We start from the raw sequence: 24241 nt of genomic DNA, 5'->3' as shown, positions 1-24241 counted from the left end.
ATTCTTTCTTATTCCATAAAACCTAAATGCAGTTAGTAATTTTCTTTAAAAAATAATAAATACTAAATATGTCTCCAGTAGCCTTTTGAGTTGGAGCATTTCTTGCAAATATCTAAATCCCTAAATATCTAAAATATCTAAATCCAAATATCTAAATCCTCTGTCCTAATCACAGAGCAGATGTAAGGAGCTTGACAGCTGCTGCTTCGTACCAGTGCTCTACTTGAATTGCTCTAAGGAGATTGCTGCCGTAGGCAGACTGTGGCTTTGGCTGACCGGCACACCCTGTCACAAGGCTGTCCCTTAACTACAGTCGCGCTTGCACAGGACTCCGGTCCTGTTTGATCCATTAGCATGTCACTTAGCGCTGCGTACAGGCCTCTGCACTGGGAGTTAACCTTACCCAACTTGAGATTCACTTGATCTAGCAGAAGAATCAGATTAGCAGTGCTAACACCCTTCTATGACCCACTGATACCTACACTTCAAATTAGAAATACCTTTTAATGCAGGTGTCTGTCCATTTGTTCACTGATAGACTTTTGGATAAAACCATTCAGTCAGAGTATCTTGATCCTTGTCATCTACTGATTAAACAGCAGTGCTGTGAATGAAAGAAGGGTCGTCTAAATCCTGGTATCATTGCTTTTTATCCTTTAGCTCATACCAGATACTTGAGTTAAATTTGAGCTGTTGGGCTAGAGTTGAAAGGCCCTGTTGTCTTTTTCCAGTTGGCCTTAACAGTTAGAAAATTTTATGCTTACTGAATGCACTGAATTAGTTATGCTTTTGTAAAGTAGCTAACACTGTGTATACCTTAATGAAAACACTGAATTGGAAAATGTAATGTAGCTGTTCTTTGTTATTTGGGGAAAAGGATCATAGGTATTTTTCATACCTTAGGAACGTATGTGTAGTAGGATCGGTGTGAGAATGAAAATGGGAAGCAGCATTTGTTGATAAGGGTGTGCCCCAGCCTTGGTCTCTTCCCCCTTACTGAGGCAGAGGACTAAGAAGAATACAAGAATTAGGAATTATTCATCTTCTGACTAATATAATAATGCTATGCAGTCTGAGAATGTGAAAATTTCTTCAAAAACTTAAAAAGAAGGGGAAGTAAATGCAGACAAAGGAAAGAAACGGGCTCAAAGACAACCCCGTTGGTGAAGGCTATGATTATAATTTCAAGGTATCCTTTGATAGGTGCATGAATCTTAGTTGGATGTGTCTGAAGTGTCAGAAGAGGGTTGAAGGAAAGTTTTACAAGGCCAACAGTGTTCATATGTTACTAAGTGGAATGTATTAATAAAAAAATTGATCCACCCAGCCAGGTTTCAGCCTGGCTTACCAATTCTGTTTCTGCTATTAAGGGATAATATATCAGTAGTTTGCTTATTAAGCAGCTGAGTATTCCCAGGGTAATTGAAAAGCCAAGATGAATGATTTTGCAACCAAAATTCTACCAAGTTCTTCCCTTGCCTCCTTTACATTTAAGCTTGAGTTATAATTTTTTTATTACAGTGGAAATTACTATGAGATAGGATACTTGCATTTCCCGTCATTATGGTAGTTCTGGGAAAATGACCTTCCTAAACAATGATGCCATGATTTATTTTATCTGGTGCTTTTGACAGTCTAATATGTCTGTGCCTTGCTTACTGTTTGTGCAGTAGGCCTACAGTTTTTCTCCCACCTTTTGGGTGCTTTTTCTATAACTTAGAAGAGCACAGGTCCTGGAATTTTCCCTTATGTGCTTATGGATAAATTCAGTGCTCAGTAGGGATGGACTCTATGGAATCCACGGCACCCAGAAGTTCCTTGTAATGTTAATGTATGATACTTATATGCCTAAGTATGTACAAAATTACTTACACTGTCATCTGCACTCAAGACACCAATTGGCTTCATTATGAGTTGGACGAAATCTTTCCCCTCCCTCTGCCTATCTATCCTCCCTCCCCCAGCATTTTAGGCTTTCGACTGGGACTCCAGACTAAGCTTCTGGGAGGAAAGTGATGGACGTTAGTGGCTGAAAACTGTCATCAGTTCCTGATAAATCTTCCTTCCTGCTTATATTACCAGTCAGGTTTTATATTGAAGGTCTGTAAATGCTCTGAGTGTGATAGATGCATCTAAACCCCAAAACATTTCTGTTCCCTGTTACATCTTCTGAGTTTTTCTTTTCGTCAAACTCTTGAAATTGTTGTTTATCTAACTGCTGGGAAGAAATCATTAAAATGGCTGGTGTTAGCAATAGTAGTCAGTAGTTGTTTTGACACCACCCCCCCACCCCCCCACCCCCACCCCCATTTTCTCCAGCCTTCTTGGTTTTATTTTAAATCTTCAGAAAAATACAAAGAAATCATTTTCTTCAGTCTGGCCATGCGTTTCAGGGAGTTTAAATAATCAAAAAAGGTGGCACAAGGTGGCAAGCAGGGAAGCATGCAGAAGTTATATGACTTCATTTTTATAGCGTGGTTGTTCTGGGCAGACTACAAAGGTGTTGCTTAATGTAAAAGAAACAAAACAACCTCTCCATCCCAGAATGTAATATGTTTTTGTAAATGTGTTTGCAGTTATAGCAATACTTTCCAGAACCTTTTCCAAGAGAATTAGTGGACATGATAATCATGATGCTTATGATGACAAGGTTATTAAAATTTGCTAAGGAAATTGTCCTTGAGTACAAACTGAAGTTGCGGGATGTTAACTTTGTGGGCTTTTGTACTTGATGATAGACATACATTAAATAGCATGCATTTTATTAGTAATACATACCTAATTGCTGGAGACAGCTGGAAAAATTCGGGGCAGAGGCAGAAGAAAATATTTTGTTCCTTTCTTACACAAACATAATTTTTAATTCATTATAAATGCAGCTTTGCCTTGGACTTTCACAAATATTTTCTTGAATGCTAAAAGCAAGGTCTTAACAGGTTGATCAGAGTCCTTGCTTGCTTGATTTCTATGTTTTCATCTTAGTTTTTGCCTCTAGATTCTTAGCTGGACAGTGTGGTGTTTATTTGGTCTAATTGTTGTATGAAAACAGGTCATGACCTCCTCCCACCTAGATTCACTTATCTATCACAGGCTGTGATATGATCAACCTCTGGGATTGTGAAAAAGACACAAGTGGTCAGGAGGCTTGTGTCGTTCGGAGAGTTTTGTTTTATTGGAGTAGAGCGTGCCAGCATTGCCACAGACCAGGCACAGTGGGGCATGCTCCAATTTTCAACCATATGAGGATTGCTGGGGGGGACAACAGGGAAGTTTACTGAATTTATTTTGAGTTTTTTATTCTTATATTTACTCCATGAAAGATTTGGAAGGTTCTTTTATCATCAGCTAATTGTCAAAACCAAATGAATCTTTGAAAGAATGCTGGTATGTGTTTAATGAAAGCAATTGATCTACCATTTTCAGGCATGCTTCCTTGTTGTTCGTTTTATTTGAAGATTACTTTGTAGTCTTGTTCAAAGACCACCTACTTCTTATCATAAGGTCAATTGCAAAGTTTTTCTCATTTTTATACTGGCACCGTAATAAAAATGTATGTAGCTGTTATGAACCATATACAACAGTACTCAGATTTCTAGTTACCATTGAGTAAAAGCTCAGTTCAGATATCATGACTGGATAATTTTTATTTGGTAAGTGGTTTTGATTCAGTTGATTAATAAATAGTATATACAAGGTCTTTCAACCTAATTAGGTGAGGTAGTAATTTTTTTTAATGGGAAAATATGCTATTCTATTTGTAGAATAGAAATCTGCTCAGCACCTGGAACAGCGGTAGGATGTGGCCTTCGTTTGGATGGTGGATGAATTAGTTCTCTGTGGATCCTCTAATTTGAATCCCAAAATAACCTTTTCAGTAAATGGTTTCTGTTAAAGATGAGTTTACATCTGGAGAATACAGGCTAGTCCTTAGGCCTCCAGTGAGAATACATTTGATGAGAGCGTACAAGTAGCATGTTTCATCCACATGTGAAAGACTGCACCTGCAGAGAAATACGGTTCTCTGGTAGCACATGGGGCAATGCTTCTTTGTTTCTTACCTGGCTGATCTTGTATAGGAACTTTATTGATTAGTGGCAAAATAAGACTGATAATACCAGAAGCAAATCACATGGTCCCAGCACCTAGAGTGCTTATTTTGGCTGTCCTTTTCCTTCATGCTGTACCCCTCTCTGGCCAAGCAGGTGGTGGCTGAAGGAGCAGGGGAAGGGTGTCTTCTTCACCAAGGTGCCTGGGATGTCTGCAGCAGCCGGCACAGCTTTTTCACTTACCTTCTGTGACCTGGCTTCTACTGTATTTCCTTCCGACATCAATCTCTCTCGCTCTAACTAGTTCCTGGTAAGACTATTGCCCTTTAAGGCCTACTGTGTCAAGTCCCTGTAAAATCTGTTGTGTCAGTAATCTGCTTTAACTCAGTTAAATATTTACTCATTCTTGTGGATATTACATACTTAGTCAGAATGAGCTATTCTGTTCTTTTGGGTCACTGGGAAGCTGAAGGTTTATAAATAGAACTCAGCACAGCAGCCAGTAACATCCTTGGATTTCAGAATACTGTGTTAACAATGCGCCAGTTATAGAAAAGTAGTAATTTTTACTTAGGTTTTGACTGCTCTTGGAAGCTGTAGGAAAACTTATAAATGAGGAATTTTAAAAGGAATATTGTATACTCCTTATCAGGTTTTTTTGTCCTGCTGCAAAGATAGCCGAATTATGATATTCACAGAAGTACTATAACATATAAGAGATTTTCCCGTGAAAAAGGTTTTAATTTGTACAAAACCAAAGCTATCACTTTGATCTTTTTAAGACATTTTATACATAAAAAGTAGAGGATTTCTGTTTTGTTACCCCTAGATATGAATTGTCACAGCAGTAATCTAAGCATGCCTGTGCTTTTTTTGTTGGTTATTCATTAACTGTCAGGATACTTTCTGATACATTTGCCCACTACATTTTTATCGGTGTATTTTATTTCCCTTTTATAATCACAGTTATGAGGAATTCACAGACTGGAAAACCTTGATAATTTTTTGTTTCTTCACTTAACATTTAATAAGGCCTTTGCAGTTTGTTAAAATTCAACACTGTATTAAAATGTATTATTCCACTGTGTTCCAAGGATCAGTGTCACAAAGATTTAGCAGTTTTCCTCTTCAGGGCTCCCCAGCGTAATCTAACTTTCTTATTAGAAACAAATCTGATGTGATATTTTCTTTCCAGCAAGCTTTGTCTTTAAAGGCCTGCAGCGTTGTTATTTATCCCATTAAATTTTTTTTTTTTCCTCCTTGTACTAATCTCTTCCCTCTATCCAAGTTGGCTCCCTGTCTTAGCCCAGGGTTCTTTCTGGCAACATCAAGCGATTGAGTCCTTACACTTAACAGTGGAGTTCCAGGCAGCTTGCCAACAATATCCAAACTAATGTTTCTCCATGTGATGGGGCCCGGTACAGAGGAAATGTGGAACCACAGGTGGGCATTTGGTAGCAAATCTGAAGCATAATTTTGACATCTTCTACATTGTTCTCAAATACTTTTTTATCTTTAAGGAACATTTCCGTCACTGAAACTCACTGCTTTGGTATTCAGACAGATGAGTCTGATGGCACTGTAAGGTATCTTAGAGTAAGTAGTCACCCATTAGAATTACTGATTAGCTGCACTGAAGCACATATGCTGTAGTACTGAAACAGAGGAAAAATGCCCAGCATTTCTCTGACCCTGACATGTAGGTGAAAGGAAATGAAATACTAAGTTCTGTCATATGTGTCAAGTGCTCTAAGCACCACAGCTGGAGGTAGGATGATGACAGAATCCATTTGTGTCCATTGTCATCACAAACTGGAAACGGACCAAGTCTCCATGAATTTAGAGGTACTTTCCTTTCCTAGAAAAATCTGGGATGCTACTGCTCATTTTCTATTGCTGGTTGGTAGACCGTGAGCTCTAGCTAGCTTTTCCAGTTTTTGTTTTGTTTTGTTTTTAATTGGTCCTAGTCACTAGGCCTGACGTTCTCTGGCTGCCAAGCTCTGACCAGTTGCAAAGATAGCTTTAGGGTCATCGTTCCTGTGTTAATGATACTACCTTTTGATTCTAGACAAAATGTGGGTTTGGTTTTGTTTTGTTTTGTATGTATGCTTGTTTTTTCTGTATGCAGTCCCAGTTACAAGTACAGGGACTAAACAGATACATCCCAGAAAAATTGAGACCAATAAAGGCACTTGCTAAAGTTGATAAACTGGTCAGTCCTTGAGCACAGAGGGAGTGGGAAGCAGAGATCCACCTGAGATAGTCTGCCTCTCTTTTTACTGCTTGGTCTTACCAAGTTTCAAGGCATCAACAAATTGATTTGTACAAAAGTATCAAAACAATGTCTATCTTAACAAAATTAAACTAGTCACTGTTGCTATAAAGCACCTGAAAATCCAAGAAAAAAAGTAATTCTTACCGGTCTTCTGCCTGTTCCTGCTACACCTGAATTTGACAATGATTGTTGAATAAATGGAGACTAATCTCTGCGAAGTTTTTGTGATTGTAGCTTCCCTGCAATTTGCACTCCTTAACATATTTATCCACCAAATACTCTTATGAATTAGAGAAGGGCTGTTATCTCAGTCTTAGACATTGAAAAGTGATTTGTGCAAGGTCACACAGGCAGTTCATGGCTGAGCAGAGCTGAACAAGCCATTCAAGCCCCAAGCTAGAGAGGTAAGTATTGGACAGCTTTTCTTAGATGAAAGAATCCAAATGAAGACCTATTTCCAGTTAAACTTAGTAAGACTGCATTCATTACAGAAGTAAACATTATTTCTATGCACAGTTTAAACTACAGCTCAGATTATTATATGATGGGCTATTTCGTATTGGTTTAAAATTGGTGGAAAGTGATACCAAAATTGAATATTCCTGCATACCACCAAATTTTTTTAGTGAACAGCAATCATCCAAATTGAGTAGAATGTAAAATATTGACAGCTGTCTTGGTCTGTAGGTACATACTTAATATTCTAACTATAATATTGACTTTTTCTTATTTCTTCATAAAGCTTTTTGATCTCTGTTTGAGAATCATTACTGCATCAGTAGGTAGGTATTGCAGACAGAGCCTGTGCAATGGTTTATACTTGGTTTACCTATGTGAAGCACATGAGGTATCTGTTGTTTGGTATAAACTGGAATATGCTGATACTTATTTTCTTGTTTGGCATAGGTTTTAGTTCTCTTTAAGTTTGCATCATAGATTTCAGATGCATTTATGTTGGAATTATTTTGATTTAGGTCACAATTTTTTTAGTTATTTTGAATGCTGTACTTGTTGAATTTGCACAAATGACTTTTTTGATGTTTAATGTTTAGATTGCTACAAAACAATCAGATTGTGTGGTGAAAGTTATGGTAATGCAGTCTGTTTTGCAAAATGAAGGTAACTGAATTCACCTCTATTTTTTAAGTGTCAATTTAATGTTACTGCAGTGTCATTTGTAACACCATTTTAGAACTGCTTGATCCAGAAAACATCCTCATGTAAAAATAATTGTGAAATGGCTCAGTATATCTGCTTAATTTCATCAGGAGTCTGAAGGAGTTTTAAAGACCCATTTTTTGTCAACTGTGAGCGTTATCTGAAAAATAAAACTCTTGAAGGACTGTCTAGATTGTCTTTTTAGAAACCCTTCTTGGGTTTAGCTGACAAATTATGATAGATGAAATATGATATGTCAACCGGCAACTTTCTTCCCTTCCCTAGGTAGCTAGTGGTTACCCTTACAAAAATCAGCATTTGGCATTGGCTGCCATCCAGTCATGCTTGAAATACTAGGAAATAGAAAATAACTGCCATAGTGCAGTTGAATTATTCTGATGGCTTGTTTTGAATTTGCTGAAGAAAGAGATGAGTCAGAGATTGCTTTGAGGCTGCAGACTTCAAAAACTCTAAAATAAACTGAAGTAAAGTTGACTTGAAAATGCACAGGGTCTGTTTTCCTTGCACGGTACAGCTGGAGTTCTGTGCCTCAGGAATGCTTTCAGAATCCATTTCAGGTGGCATCTGAAAAACCACAAGTGATGACTTAAATACACAAAGGTATTTTTTGTTGTGTATAAACAAAGCAGTATGTATTAACAGTGAGAAGTCTTGCTTTCCGGCCTCATGGTTAAAATAACTACAAAATACTAGATCAGAAAAGACTTGACCAAGAGTATGTTGTCAAGAAGACTGAACGTTATTTACCTGTTTTTGGAATTTGGCGCTAGGTTCATTGGTATGTTCCACAAGCTGAGCTACAGCGAGCATCGTTCCTTCCAGATCTATTGTTTTTATACATAGGTCCAAATGCTTCAAGATAGTAACGTTCCTGATGAATATACTGAGAACAAAGCTAGTTTCTCTTTGAACTTGGGCATTTGGAAAAGCTGTTGCTGGTAGCCTTGTAAAAACAATTCAGATGCCTACCACAAGTAGTCTCTGATATTGGAGAGCGCTAGTTACAGCAGGGAAAGCAAACTCATGTGTCTACTCAGGAGATTAAACTCATCGGTGTCAAAGCATTCCAGAACTGTGATCAGATTTCTTGCTTTCTTTTGTTCCTCTCATAATTGTGTGCATTTATGAGATATTTGCGTTATTTTTCTTTACAATTTACTCACTTTTTCATCCTATTTTATTTGATCAAGCTGAAGATCAAGTTTCAAATGTTGTATTCTTGTAATAATACTTTGTGATGCACAGGATTTTGATAATATGAAATGTAAGTTGTATAATAAATATTGATTTTTAGAAAAATAATACTAGATTAAAATCTTTAAACAGTAAAATAAACTATATTTAAATTATTTAATTTTTTTAAATCCCTACAATGGATTTAAAATAGATGACACGAGAAACTTAGTTCTGTCATTCAACTGAAATTAAGTGAGTAAAAATAATGGAAATTAACTTTACTTAAGATTTGCAAATCTAAGCCCATTTTCTGCCTACATCTTGAATTGTAGGTCTTGTCATACCTATGAGCAATGCAGTGATTGTAGACACCCTGCTATTTGCAAGTTTTTGGCTGTTTTGTTAGAATACAAATTCAGACCGTCTGTAGCTTATTTGGGGTAGTTACCTGCACTTGTTAGGCTTTCCTTTGCTGCGAAGCATATGAGAAAACTAGCTGAGGGGGAACTGTCCATTGAGTACTTTTTTAGTTTTTGGCTACAATCGACATTCATATCATTCCTTAGGGAAAAAAAAAAGCATATAAAACACTTTCGGATTTGTTACGAACCAGTATTTCTGTGCCTGGAGGAATCTGTATGATGGGGAAGCATTTTTGATACTATAATGCCATTTACTAATTAGCTCAGACATTTGTTTTTTGCATTCTAATTAGCATATCACATTTCATACAGCAGCTAAGCATGTGATGTTATAGTAGAATTGCATTGAATCTGTTCAGTGTGTGTATCTATGTAAAATCCAGTTTCATAGAAATTGAGGTGAGCACGTATATTGTATGTATTTACACACACGCACACAACCCGTCATACACGCCCTGTGTGGTGTTTTCACACAGGTACTTAGCCCATATAGCACTTAAGTTAAAAGTGAGCTTGGGGGGGTGTGCCAGTCTGACAACTGTCAAATGACACAGTTGAAAACTATTGGGTTAAGATTGTTTCAGACCTATTTAAATTTAATACCAGACTTTAAACAAACGGTTTCATAACAGGAAAAAATGGATACATGATAGCTTAAATCTTCTTTCTATAAAATTATATGTTTCTCAGAGGATAGTTGTAATTGAATTATAGAATGCCTTGAGAGTATCCTTGTCGGTGGTTAGAGAAATATGAAGGGAAGCAGAGAGACTCCTTCACAAACCTTAATGTGGAATGTATAATTCAGCTATATGAAACCCCCAGCAATCATATAATTATGCTATAAATGCAGTTTGGGAGGAATGAAAAGCAGCAGTTATTTAAAACATTAAGAAAAATTACTCCATTGTATGAGAGATGCTTTTTTTATATGTTATGCAATGAAGTCTTTCTTTTCTGCCCATCTAACACGCTTCCCTCCGTCTTTGTCACAATGCAGTTGTCTGTTGGTATAAACCTTCTAAAATGCAGGGTAGGAGATCTGCTTTTGGGAGCTGTAGTAGAATCCAAACACCAAAGGGAGGATGGTGCTAGGAGAACTGAGTCTTTATTTCTGCCAGAGACAAGAGAGTTGGAGTTTTCCATTTGTCTTTGTAAGGTTTGGTATGGCTAGCTAAAGAGAAAACTGGGAAGTTGATGCTAACTCTTCTCTTGTGTAACGCAAGTGAATTACCAGAGAGTCAAGGAGAATTGTTTGTGGACATTGTGTTGAAATTCTCTCAAAGAGTTGTTGCCTGTTCTAGAGCTTTAGCTCAAATCATTTTATTTTCTCAGAAAGAAGTCCGAGAAATATTAATTAACTAGATGAATACAATTTACAAATCAAGAAATGTATTTGTCAACTGGCTATCAAGGTGATTGTTAAATTAAAATCAAGATGTCAGTAAGTAAATAAGTAGACAGTATTTATGATTTGTATAGGGGTGGCGTTTACTCTTAAGATTTGGAGATAGCTTAGAATATTTGTGGAGTTCTTAGTGCAGTTTGAACATCCCTGAAATATCTTACATGTGAACTTTCCCAAGAGCGAGTGACTGCATGAGCTTTGTGTTGCATTGCACCTGTCTTTTCCAAAACCCACGTCTGGGGTTTCTTTAATAGGCACCTGTACGAATCTTACCACTACAGCATCCAGAGGCTGTAAATAGTGGATGAAGTGATGCAGCCGCACTGGAGAAATATTAAAAATCTTTTCCAGTTTTATTGATGGAACTATAGAAGAGCTTTTCAAAGCTCACATAGGAGGATTGTCCTGGTGCTAAGAACAGAAGACCTGAATCCCCTGTCCTTTCCCTGATCATGAAAAACTTCTTTCTGTAGTCTTGTGCAATAACAGAATTCTGATGTTATTTCTGGAAGAGATCAAGCTGTGGATTTTGAGTGGAAGGGTTCTTGTTTGGTTTTCAGTTTAACACAGCATTAGGGAGGTTGTTATTCCATAATACATGCGGTATTATGGCCTTACCAAAAGAAGATTGCGAAGATAAAAATATGGACCTGATTTCCAATCTCATAGCCCTACATATATACCAAATACAATATCAAAGCTGTAAGAAAGCAGCTGAGCTAGTGATCTGATTTAGCAGCCCTAACAGCTAACCTGGGCAGAAGGGAAATCATCAGAAAAAGCAGACAGGAGACTGGTGAGCATGCTGCGGGAAATGATATCCATGCAGCTCCAGGAGCTGGGACACATCCATGGTTCTCCTAATGGAAAGCTTTTGAGATTTCTGCAACAGATGTGAATGCATGTGTTAGCCTGAATGCATTATTGGTTTTGCGACATACATGGTTTGCCTCTGTTTTCTCTCTGAAAAACTATGGTTAAAGGCTATTTAGTAGCTCAGTATTACATTGATATTTAAATCATGTTTTTGATTAGGCTTATTTTTTGGGCAGGGATTGGTGACATTTTAGGGAGAAGCCTAAAGTGCGTGCTAGCTACATACCATCGTAGTAATTTCAGATTGCTGGTACAAACCAAGAGAATATGGCAGCTAAAGAAATGTGGAAATTCACGTTGTCTTCCAGACCCTCATGTTCTTTTTCAGGTAGAAATCTGTACAGAATAGAGCTGGAAGTGTATGGAGTGGACAAAAGGAGTGTTTCATCCTGATAGATGCATATACTTCACTACTGTATAACTAGTCTGTATGCATATGTGCATTTGGTACAGGCAATGAAGGTGAAGCATATCAGAAGTATTTTCAGGCTGTGCATCTCTGAGTGAGCTTAGAAAAGCAGTACTCCCAGTGTGAAGTCACTTCATGGAAACACCCTGAGGGCTAGCGATGGCACCATGGTGTAGTATGTATGAGCTGGTGTAGCTGTTAACGTTGCAGTTTGGCCTTATATACAAATAATGCCACACAGGGAGAATGAAAGAGGAGAGTAGATGAAGGGCTAGAGCCTACTTAGCCATCATGGCTAATTTGTACTTCATGGTTAAGAAATTGGAGGCTGCTGCGTAGGAGAGGTCTGAGTTGATGCTCTTAAGTGAGCGGTGAGCAGTACTGAAAGGCCAGGGGGTGAGACTGGGGTGAAGGGCTGAGCAGAGTCCCTGCCTCTGAAAGAGAGCAAAAATAGCTAAACTGAAACTATCCCACACTAATCAGGATTTGAATCCTGGCAGTGAAGAGGTAGAGGAAAAACTGAAAATCCCAGAGCAAAATGCACTTCTACATGAAGCAGTGTGAAATAGATGCTGCTTTAAAGAGATTTTTTTTTTTTTCTCCAGTGAATAAAGGGTTGGGTTTGTTTTTTTGTTACAATAACATCTCTGAAGTTTTCATTTGTTGATATATAGTGTTATTTCCAGAGTCTTTCAGATCACAAAAAGTGGTTTTGGTTTTTTTTTGCTTTGTTTGCTTTTTGCCACCTGAATCCTCTGTAGGACACAGATGATGTATGACTGAAGAGTTTTAGAGAACTCCTTGACATTATTTTAAAATAATGATAAATGGTTTTAGACTGAAACAATTTTTTTTCTACAAACTTGACAGTGACTGCAAAATACACTAAAATTGCTTAGGTTTTGCTGGTTTAGGTTTCCCCCTTCTAAAATACTGGCTTGTTCTGTTATCTGTCCATAAAATGTTGAGTTGCAGACCTAGATGCCACCTACCAAGCTATCTTCTCAGAATTTCTGTACCCCTTTGTTGTGGTTTAACCCCATCTGGTAACTCAGCACCACACAGCTGCTCACTCACTCCCCCCGCCCCTGGTGGGATGGGAGGGAGAATCAGAAGAGTAAAAGTGAGAAAACTCGTGGGTTGAGATAAGAACAGTTTAATACTTGAAATAAAGTACAACAGTAGTAGTAGTAGTAATAATGATAGTAATAATAGAATATACAAAGCAAGTGATGCACAATTGCTCACCACCCGCCGACCGATGCCCAGCCAGTCCCTGAGCAGCGGCCCCCCCGGCCAGCTTTCCCCAGTTTATGTACTGAGCATGACGTCACATGGTATGGAATGTCCCTGTGGCCAGTTTGGCTGTGCCCCCTCCCAGCTTCTTGTGCACCTCCAGCCTTCTCAGTCGGTAGAGCATGGGAAACCAAAAAGTCCTTGGCTAGTGTAAGCACTACTTAGCAACAACTAAAACATCGGTGTGTTATCAACATTATTCTCATCCTAAATCCAAAACACAGCACTGTACCAGCTACTAGGAAGAAAATTAACTCTGTCCCAGCCGAAACCAGGACACACTTACAAACTACAATTTTTCTTGGCATTTTAGCATGGGTCAAGGGCCCGTAACATCGAGATGCTACCTTTTACATATATTTTACGCAAGACTCCCTCTGTAACTCAAATATAAAGCATGGGTGTTGCATTCTGCTCCCAGAATTGCATCTAGGCCATTGATTTGTCTGGCTTGTGTCTTAAATACATTCTTTATGTGCACTTTAGTCTTAGAAATGCTGCAGACACTTGCACTGTGCACCTGTACCTGGCATATGTCTTTGCTTATTGGTGTAGTATAAGAGGAGGAAGATTCAGGTTTTTGTTGCTCTTTGAAAATACTTCTGGGCTTGAGAGGCTAAGCAAGATTTGATGTTGAGCTAAATACAGCTTCTAAACTTTGCCACTGATCTTCCTTCTGAGCTTTTGATAGTTGAGTATCGTAATTTCTCTTCCTTTTTAACGAAAAATTCTTTTTGCTGGATTTTTGAATGTATTGATTGTTAGTCACACTTTCTAATTATCCAGCTTTAGAGGAAAAACCTTTTTTCACCTGCATCTTATTGTAGATTCTATTTTCTACAATATAGCTCATGGCTTGAAAATCAGTAGTAAATGTAAAACTATGTAATAAAGTATTTTCTGTTTCGGTCTATTATGTTTTATAAGCTTCTTTGCCAATCCAGTTTCAATCAGACTCTGCAAAATGCACTCTAAGTATATTCTTATTTGAACCCTAGAACCTAGCTTTTTCTGCTTGCCCAGGTGTTTGGAAAATCCATGTTTCACAAAAGAAGTCACATGCTGTGGGATATTAAAATGCCTTCCAATTTAGGGGGGAAAAAAACCCCAACTTTGTTAGCTTACATTTCTTCAAGGTTTTTTTTTTTTAAGCGCTTTTGATCTGTAAATAATTAATATAAAAATGAAAATAATGCTACATTACTGTTTTAAGGATATTTTCAATCAATGTGAAGTCAAACAAGTACTACTCATAGTAAGCTGTTTTCTTTGGTCAATGTAGATACTAGTCTTCTGGAGCTAAAATGTGATCAGCGTTTTATCAGAATCTGTGAAAATACCATCTTCAAGTTTTTAAGGGAACATTTCTGTGAGCTCTTATTGGTCACATCAGTGGGTTTTCTTTCTGTAGCTGTTTAAATTTTTTGCAAACTTTTTGCTTCCCTTCAAATGACTTTAACTGTTTGGCCAGATACGTCCATGGCTTCTGGATCCTTACTTTATATTTAAACAATGCATTAGTCTCTCTCATTTCTTGGCACCTGTTGTGGGGAAGTAATGGTTCCTCTCACTGGAAATGCCAACAGTTAGGGAAGCCTACCTTTCATATTTGTACATATGATACCTCAAGTTATTATTTAAGCAGTTAAGGTATTTGTACGTCAAGACTGTTGTTAGTGCTCTTGAGCTTTGGCAGAAAAGGCAGCACCACTGGATTTGATACAGCAGCGACTCGCTGAAGAAAGAATTTTAAGGCAAACTTTTTTTTTTCTGATTAGTCTATCAGTAAATGCACATATACTGAAAAGTTCTGAGGTGGATAGTAAAGCTAGTGACAATTTGAAATTGCATTTCAGATATGTCTGGTCTAGGATGAAAACTTTGTACACATTTTCTCTGTATATATTCACACAAAAAGAAATAATATTATCCAACAGGCTTTTTTTTTTTTTTAACTGTTTTCCGGTGTGCCTGTACTTTCCTGAAGTAGTGAGTTTTCAGAAATAGGAGAGTTTAGAGATCCTTTTATTTCTGTTATTCTTGAATGTTTGTGCTCATTCTGTTTAATCCCAGCGAACCTGTCCTCAATACTTGAGTATGAACATTGCATATCTATTTTTGGTTGTGCAGGTTTGGGCCAAATTTAGATGATGTTTATTCTACTGGAAAGGCTGTTTTGGAGAAGAGGAAATTGTAAGCCTAATGACTTAAATATACAAAGAAAACTTTTTATATTCTAGATTGGCAAACTGTGGTGAGTTCAGATATACTTAAAAGAACTTGGAAAGAGTGGAGTGGTTATTGAAAGTACTGTTGTAAGGAAAAAGCCCTAAATTGTTTTGTAAATGTAATTCACCAGAAATTATTTCTTACTCTGAAATCACAGAAGACTCCAGCCTCATCGTGCTCAGGGTTTCTATGGTAAAATGTTACTGCAGTTGACATAATGATGAAGGGAGCTATTCTGGCCTGTTTTGAAGATGCAGATTTTGAATTCTCAGTAGCAATTAATACAGATCAGCAGTAGCCATAGGCTCTTAAAGGATCAGTGAGAGAGAAATGACTTAGAGTTTCCCTTGTGGTAATATACACAGAAAGGGGGGGGAGGAAGATATGAATCTTGATGAGGGTTTACATTTGTAATAGATCAGAGAAGCTTCATGAAAAGGATTAACAGCAGAAGGAGCAATATTTGTCACTGTTGCTGAAAAGTTTACTGTCGGGCATTGTGCTCATTGAAAACAAAACAACCTGTGGAGGTGATTGTAAACAGTGCTGTGACTAATACAGCCAAATGTATGACTTAAACCCACAGATGATCTGAATGACTTATCAGTCTAAGAGCATAGTGTTGACTGCCCTTGACGGAGGGAGGGAGGAGGGGGGTTAAAGCAGTTCATACATAATTCATTGTAGAAAAATGAATTTGCCAAAGCGTTCAGTGTTTATATATAACGTAGCACATGCGATAAGAGACTTCTAAGCTGAAGCTGAGCCTTTCAACATTTTTTTGCTCAAGATCCCAAGAGATATTTAATTTACTTTGTTCTTTGTAGATGTTCTAAATGTGAGTAAGTACGTGATACACATTCTAGATCTCGGTTTGCAAAAGAGACTATTCTGAACTATGAAACTCTGATCTGGATGGAAATTTGCCATCATCTGTTAGAGGTGTGTTCTAGACTTCCGTTTCACTTTTTATTTCCTTTTTTGGGGTCTCGTGTCTAGTTTATGGCTCAATGGAAAATTGAACCAGCTTTTTATGATTAATAGTGAACAGTCCAACAGATCAGTAATTCAGAATCCTCACTTGATAGCAGCACATAAAACATCCACATAGGGTTCAAAACCTGAAGGATGCTTATTTTAATAATAATTTTCATTGCCCATTTCTGAATCTGTATTACTTTTACCATAAACAGTGTAAGTATAGTATTACAGGAGAAGGCTTAGCATTGATTGTAAGCCACATCACTCAGAATATTTAATGATTTGTTTTGTACTTTAATTTTTTAATGCACCTTAATATTTTTATTTTGTGTCATTGTCCATTGTCAGGATATAAGAGCAGCAACGTTCATTAAATTGTCTATGGTAATAGTAAGGTCTTTCTCTTGATTAAATGCATTTTATGTAGAGCTCAGTTGTGTGTATGAATGCGTTACCTGGCATTCGTCAACAGTGAAGTTGATCTGAATCCACTAATAGCTTCCCTCTCCTCCAAATTTAACATGTAAATCATCCATAAAAGTATTTCTGTTGCCAGAAACATCTGCTCTTGTAAGCATAAACCAGAAAATATATCCATATGTTGCTTTTATCTTAATAATAAAGTTTTGGGTTGTGGGGTTTTTTTCTGAAATACATGGAGGTAACAAATACTTTGAGAAATACCCAAACAGAAAATGTAAGATGCAAATGTATTCTAATGTCAGCAAAAAGATGTGAATCTAAAATGGTTGCATGTGTCCACTGAAAGCAGAGTGGATCCATTTCTGGGCTTATGTTTAGCATCCACAGTAACTCAATTGAAACAGACTGTATAAACGTAGAAAATGAAGACGAGAGCATTATCATGTCCATAGAAAACTTTTGATATGGGTGGAAGCTAATTCTGTGAATGAAATGGATCCAGTTTGTATGATACTTTTTCTTTCAAGGGAAAAAAACAAGTAGCTTACTTTAGTTTCTGCTGTAGCCTTCTTACATTAAAAGACCTGAAAGAGCTTAAAGTAAGAACAACAAATTCAGCATTTTTTCCTTCCTTTGAAATACACAATTTAGTATTTTAAGTGCAGGTGAAAGACTGTAGTTTTTTCTTTTTCTTTCTTTTGGCAAAATAAGCTGACTTGGCAGCTAGAGATATGAGATGAAATGTATTCATGGTTGCTTAATAAACATTTTTTAAAAAAATATAAGAATATTCTCAAGTATTCTGTTACATTATACTCCAAATTGGGGGAAAAAAAATGAGTGTCTGCCTTTTGCCCTCCCTGTAGTCCAAAGAACAAAGGCCAAGATCATGAGCTTAGAAAAGTAACTACTTCTTCATACTCAGGAAGTTGAGAGGTAAAATTGAATTATTTGATGCCTAATTCAGTAGGTGCTGGCTTTTCTGGTAGTGGTGCTTTTCCTGGAAGGTTTATATCAAATATAGTATATTGTAAGTAATGAGATTAAGAGAACTAGAAATATCACTTCTAAGTAGTTTCCTCTGGGAACAAAAAATCACGAGGAATGCAGAAACCATGAACTGTATTGGCCAAGCATCGATGCCTGTCGTTGAAATTTGTCATCAGTTGTGGGACTGATGTTTGCATATTCTTCGGTGTTTCATCTTTGCATAAATCTGGGTTCAGATTCAGTCTCTAGTTCCAATTTCAGCTAAACATTACAAAATTATGGGGTTTGGGATGTCTTTATGTTTACATGAGATAAATACAACTTTGGCTTCAATGCCATTTGTCTGTTGCCGTTGCTTGAGTCTATATTGTTGTGAATACAAATGGAGAGACTGTATCTTTGTCAGTCCTCTGAGGAGAGGTTTGCACTGCTGAGATTGCTTTTTGCGTCCTTACTTTCTGTATGTGCCTTCAAAAAGGACTTAAATGACTTCAGTTCTTTGGATCCTTGCCATCTCTCTGATCCACAATGCTAACTGCTGTAGGGAAGTCTAGGAGTATGGGAGCAGATGGCTGCTTACCATTCATCACTGGAGAGAGATTTGTGCATCAGTGTTGTTGAGGCTGATTTCTTCCTTCATGCCTTGAGCAGAATCTTGACCTTGCTGGGGTCTAGGAGTGTAGCTGGTCATCAGGCTTGGGCTAGCACTTCTGTTTTCTGAATAGCAGATTGCTGTCAGATACTAGTTAGAAACATCCAGAATACATTGATACTGTCTTCAGCATTGGTTGGACTAAGGTATGCCTGAAAAACAAGGGAGAGAAGGTTTGCCCCTTTTCCCATCCCATTTGAGACAGTGATCATTTCAGTCATGAGAAACAAGCTGATCGTTACTCTTCCATCAGCTAGAAAATGCATTGATCTTGCTCAGACGATTTTGTGGGGTTTTTTGAATGTGGAGAGAATCCATGCTTTTGAGAAGCTTTTTCAAAGTTTTTTTTTTAATCAGTGGAGCTCAGTTGCAGTTCTCCACTGTACAAGGACAGGGTTAAGTTGGGAGGGAATTGAGATGCTGTGGCTCTGCCACCCTATACAGAAACCATGATGGTGAAGACTCAGCCATTCACCCAGGCCCTGTGAAACCCAGGCCAGGTTGTCACTCTGGCGCCTGAAAATGTCTTCATCTCAGTATCTGTGCTTCAGAGGATCTTTGTGATTAAATTACTGTGAAGAAGAACTGGAGTATCTTTCATGTCTGCATTCACTTTCAGCTATCAATCAAAATAACTGGCTAGAAAAAAGGGTTGAATGTTAAATTTTACTTTTGCTTGTCTAATCAAGCCCAGTTGTTACATAGGACCAAAGCTCTCAGGGTGGGGGGAGTGAATAGAGGAGAATCCTGAACTTTTGGGCGGTGATTTCATTTTGTGTGCCATCTTGTAGCTCTTTTGCTATATGGTAGCAAATAGCAATCACATTTCCACTCCGGTGGTACCTGTAAGTCAACAGTGCCTCTGGGATCTTACACTGTGAAAGGTGCCATATAAATGTAAGGCAATGATATTATCTTTATTATCAATTAAACTTTTAGTGCTCTGACAATCTGGCATGCAAGGTGTATCAAATGAACTCTAGCTGTGATTATTTCTAAGCATTATATAAAAGCAGATCTTGCTATACTAATCAAATTGAAAAGGAACGAGAGGGCAACTCAGTTATGTCAGGATAAAATCACTTCAGCATATTAGAATCTGCACAGAAATATTGTCATTTTCTACCCCCCCCCCCCCCCGCCCCAAGAGCTTTGTCTCTGTTTGCAAAATCTGAGCTGGCACATCCTTTATCTCCAGGGAGTTACTATAGCAGGATTGTTGATGGCATTTTTGTAAGAAATTATACTGGAGTTAGCACTGGAAATACTGTGTGCTGTTGCAAGAACTTGAGACTTCATTTTGTTAGAGTAATTCCGTCCCCTATGCCCCCCAAGGATGTGTTATTTTAGGATGATTATACTTCACACTTCTGTTTATGTTCAAGATATTATAATTAATGTTTTATTTCCAGAGCTGTTCTCTATGCCTGCCTTTGCACATATGCATGTGAGTGTTACAGGCATATTTTTAGGGCTTCTGTATATTTTACATGAGCCTTGTCTATGTCTTTGTTAGAAGCATGCAGAAAACACACTTTATGGTTTGTACAAGATTAATACATTTAGCATAAACTAAGTTAACTTACTGGGTAAGTTATCCTTCCTCCTTACTTTTAACTGGAGGGAGATGTTTTTACACACTGTTAAGTACCGCTGCCTTTCTGGTTAGAGGTGACTGTGCATCAGTGAAGGATGAAGTGAATCAGCATACCATGCAGCATTTCTAAAGTGTCTGGTAATGCTTTTGGAGGAAAAAAGATTTTACATTTTTCAGTGTAGCAGTGTAGCCAAGATACAGTTACTGGAATTGTTTTGCCAGTGCTTCCCTTTGGGGGAGTTTCTCTTTCTTCTACACTTCATAACATGGTATATTTGAAGAATGTTTTCAATTTTTCTCTTTATTAAAATAAAGTCAGGTTAAAAATGGCTGCGCAAATCAAGATTCTCCCAGCCAAGGATATTTTCTAAGCCAAATTCTGTGGGGAGTTATATATTTCTGAACTATGTAACATGTTTTCTGTCTGTAAAGGTAACAGCTGACTTTCTGTAGAAGTGTTTTGCCCATCCTCTCCCCACCCCAAAATGTATGTTAGCAACCTGCAGAAATGGACACTTAGCAGATCTGATTAGTTCCTGGATCACTCTGAAAAAATAGATCAATTTATTGAGCCTTTTTTTTTGAGTGTAAATTACTGCCATCTTTTTTGCTAGAATAACTCTCCTGAGCATCTTCAGGTGCATAGCCAATAAAGAGCTGTCTAGTGATACGATACTTTATACATTTTCAGGTAAATGAAAGATAAAAAGCAACAGCTAGCATTTGAGACACTATGTAGATTTATAGCGCACTTAGAAAACTTTGGATTCTTCTGTAAACTAATGACTAGATTACAGTCACCACATGTGTATGTGGTTCTTCCTCTGTGAAGGTTTTGTGTATAAGAATATTTTTATTTCATCTGTGACGCTGCTGAATTACATGTAGTTCTTTGTGAATTTCTGCTTGGGTACTAGCAATCTTTTTTTTTTATAACTGGATAATGCATAATTCTCACTCTGCAGGCAAGAAATAAGAGAGAGGACAGGGCAAATATTTCTAAGCATATGGTGAATTTACTAGGCCTTCATGAATGATAAACCTGTTAGGGTTACCTTAATAAGTAGTTACTACATATTTTCCTTAAATTACCACTAATAGCTTTCTGGTAAGGTATAAGTAGATAGGTTGATCTGCCTATACTGTGACTGTGAGATACATGAGTAGAACACAAATATGTCTATGTGAGGAAAATGTAGACGCGTCTTTTATTCTACATACTGATTTCTGGCACAGTACTTTGCCTAGGAGGCAGTAAATAAAAAAACAAATGGCCAGCCTAAAACTATATAAATCTGAATGGATTCCACAAGGAATAGGAGGAATTTTGCAGTCTTTCTGACTGCAAAAAATCCTATGGTTTCTCTGTGACAAATGTATTTTACCAAAGCTTACTGCAGTACCAAGGCTATGTGTTTGCCTTTGCAAAGTAGGGTGGATTGCAGTCCTAGAGACATCGTTTTTCATCATCTGCAAACATGAAAGTAACTTCAGTAAGCACGGCAGCCTGATTTACCATTACTGAAATGCTGCCGTCTCAGCGTGTGCATCATGTATATCCATGTTTAAAAAACAAGTGCATAGGAGAAAGGAGAGAGAAGGAGGAAAGACTTAAAGCTGGAAGTATTTTTTAAAGTAAACCAAGTAGTTCCCACCAGGTGGAAACGTGGTTGAGAAGATCATTGATGGTTACTGCCCCTCTGTTTTAAATCTGACCAACAGTATTGCTGCTACATGTACATATGCATATTTTGAGTTTTAGTTGTTTAACCTAGAGATGATTGCATTATGCTATCAATTAAAACGTATTCAGTTTGTTTATAGAGTTCTCTTAGAATAACAGTGCTATTCCCGTATTAGTTTTGTGGCAGTGCAAAGATAGCGCTTCAGATAAGAAAAACTGGGCTGTGGGTCTACATGTGTGTGTATTGAGATATAGCAGTATTTATGTATGTAAATTTATGAAAGAGTTTGTACAGTTTTTAGATGTTAGTCCTGATGGATTTTAACTATCCTCATAACACTTGAAGTAGTTTAAATTATGATACCACTTTTAATGTTATCCAAGTAATCTGTAAATCTCTTTCATTTATATGCCTCTTTTATCATATTTGAATCCTAGCCAGCATGTGACATTGCTATTAAACTGAAAAATAATTGAGTATCCAAAGAGAAGTAATACGGGAAGCTTCCTTCTCTGGTCAGCTGTAACCATGGTATCTGAAACATTGTCCAACATAACCTCTTTGATGCCTTTTCTCCCCCCCTCCCCCGAAAGAGCTTTTATCGAAATTTCTAGAGCTTTCCTGTTGCACTGACACCCAAATTCATTTCTTATCAGTTGAGAATACACAGTTGGATTTTTCTTTAGTTTAAAAAAAAAAAAAAAAGCCCCTGCTGAAAAGGGAGAGGAATGTAGTTCAGAAAATAACAAAAGACTATCTGTGTGTGTTGAACTGCTATCTCATTGTATAATCCTGTCTCTTTGAAGGTTTAGCTTTTCTCTATAGACCAACAGCGTATATAGAAATGTAGGTTTAGTAGCACTAGGCTTTCTAGTGCTATTCTTGTTTGGTGTGATAGAAGTTTAAAAAAATGTATTTGGAAAGTGAATTAATTAGTCCATTGTGCTCTGTGATGGTGAGCTGTTAGGAAGGTATCTTAGCTTTAACAGAGCTCTGGGTTTACTGACTGTGGCAAATACAATGTAATCTGCGAGGTGGCATCTGCCTCTTGGCTAAAGCTCACAACTGAGGTAGGAGAGGCAGGTTCTGTTTCTGATTACCAGTGGTTTCTTCTCTGACTTCGCGCGAATCGCATACCCTGGCTGTACCTCAGGAGCTTTTTCTGTAAAGTAGCAGTTTTACATCCCCAACCGGTACTTTTTTTCTCCACACACACACCAGTTTTGGATGTGTGAGACTCAACATAAGACATGCTAAACAGATGACCATGTTTAAAGTTTTTCCGTTCAGAAATTGGACTTTTTCTGCATCACACTGCAACATAAAATTTGTTTGTGATGATAAACGAGCAAAAGGTTCAACACACCTAAAATTCCGTAAGTGCCCCAGCAGCCATGTGGGCTTCACAAAGGGGCAAGAGCAGCTCTTCAGTCTTCCTGAAAAATCTTTTGGTCCCCAAGTAGCAGTCATGGTATGCATTAGCCAATTGACCATACACTAAATGCACTTATTTGCCTCCTAATCCAACTGGTAGGGTTTGCAGTCTGTCAGGGCGAATTACTAAAATAATTTAAAATATCACGATGATCCATACATATGTTCTATAAAAGGCATGTGAACCAGATAATTTTGACTTGTATGTAGTTGGAAAACGGCATCACATAACACTTAAAACAAAATGAAGCAACGTGAAAAAGCGTGCCATAGCGGTACAGAAATTGTCTGGGCATGTGCATGTACATAAAGACATATGCTTCATATGTTACACATAACAGTGTTGCCACCTATTGATAGAAATTTAAACTTCACATAGATGTTTAGAATATATTTTTTCCAACATAGCTAAGGTCTCCTCCTTCTGGTGAGACTGGCAAAGGTAATGTGTATTATTTGTGGAAGAATAGCTCTTGTAGGCTCTGGTAATACTATAGTGTTATAAAGTAATGGGTGTTGTTCAGAAACCAAGAAAGGATAAAAGTTATCAAAGAAATCTAAAGCTGCTGATGCTTTTACATAACTTAGATGTATGATCCCATTGTCAGTGGCAGCTCTTCGATGAACGAAGTAGTGAGTGTGTCTGGTTTGCACATTTCAAGCTTATCTCTGTAGTTTTCATAGGGATAAAATGAACAGTGGAATAACTCGCTAAGTAAACTGAGGCAATATTTATAAATGTATGACTGCTTAAGCTGTACTTCAAAAATGTGTTCAGAGTCACGTTGTTCTCTATTAATTGTACTGAAGAGGTGATACAGTTTTATTTAGAAAATAAACCCATTGGCATTAAATCTGATACTTATGGTGAAAAATTAGTATTATTTGCAGAATAAAAAGCTGGTTAATTTACATTTCTGTTTGAGAAGACTGTTTTGTTCCGAAGAAAAATGTTTCTGGTTTTAGAAAACAAATGAAAATTAATCAGAAGTTGTCCAATACATACTGAGAGCATTTCCATGAAAAATGCATGGGAGAATGTGAGTGCTGATTTATAGTTGGGGGAAAAAAAAAGACCAATGAAATATTGTTTGCATAGCCATTAAGATACATATACACGTGTGCAATTGCATGTCATTCTCTTAAGCAATCAACATTTATTC

General features: G+C 37.4%; 1 protein-coding gene across 9 annotated transcripts in view; it reads left to right on the top strand.

Moving 5' to 3' along the window:
- TENM1 (teneurin transmembrane protein 1) overlaps window positions 1–24241 on the top strand; it is a 940180-nt gene that overhangs the window by 638514 nt on the left and 277425 nt on the right. The window lies entirely within an intron of this gene.

The sequence above is a fragment of the Aptenodytes patagonicus genome, chromosome 9 (genome assembly GCF_965638725.1).
Source record: "Aptenodytes patagonicus chromosome 9, bAptPat1.pri.cur, whole genome shotgun sequence".
Lineage (NCBI taxonomy): Eukaryota > Metazoa > Chordata > Aves > Sphenisciformes > Spheniscidae > Aptenodytes > Aptenodytes patagonicus.
This window is presented reverse-complemented; position numbering and strand designations above follow the sequence as displayed.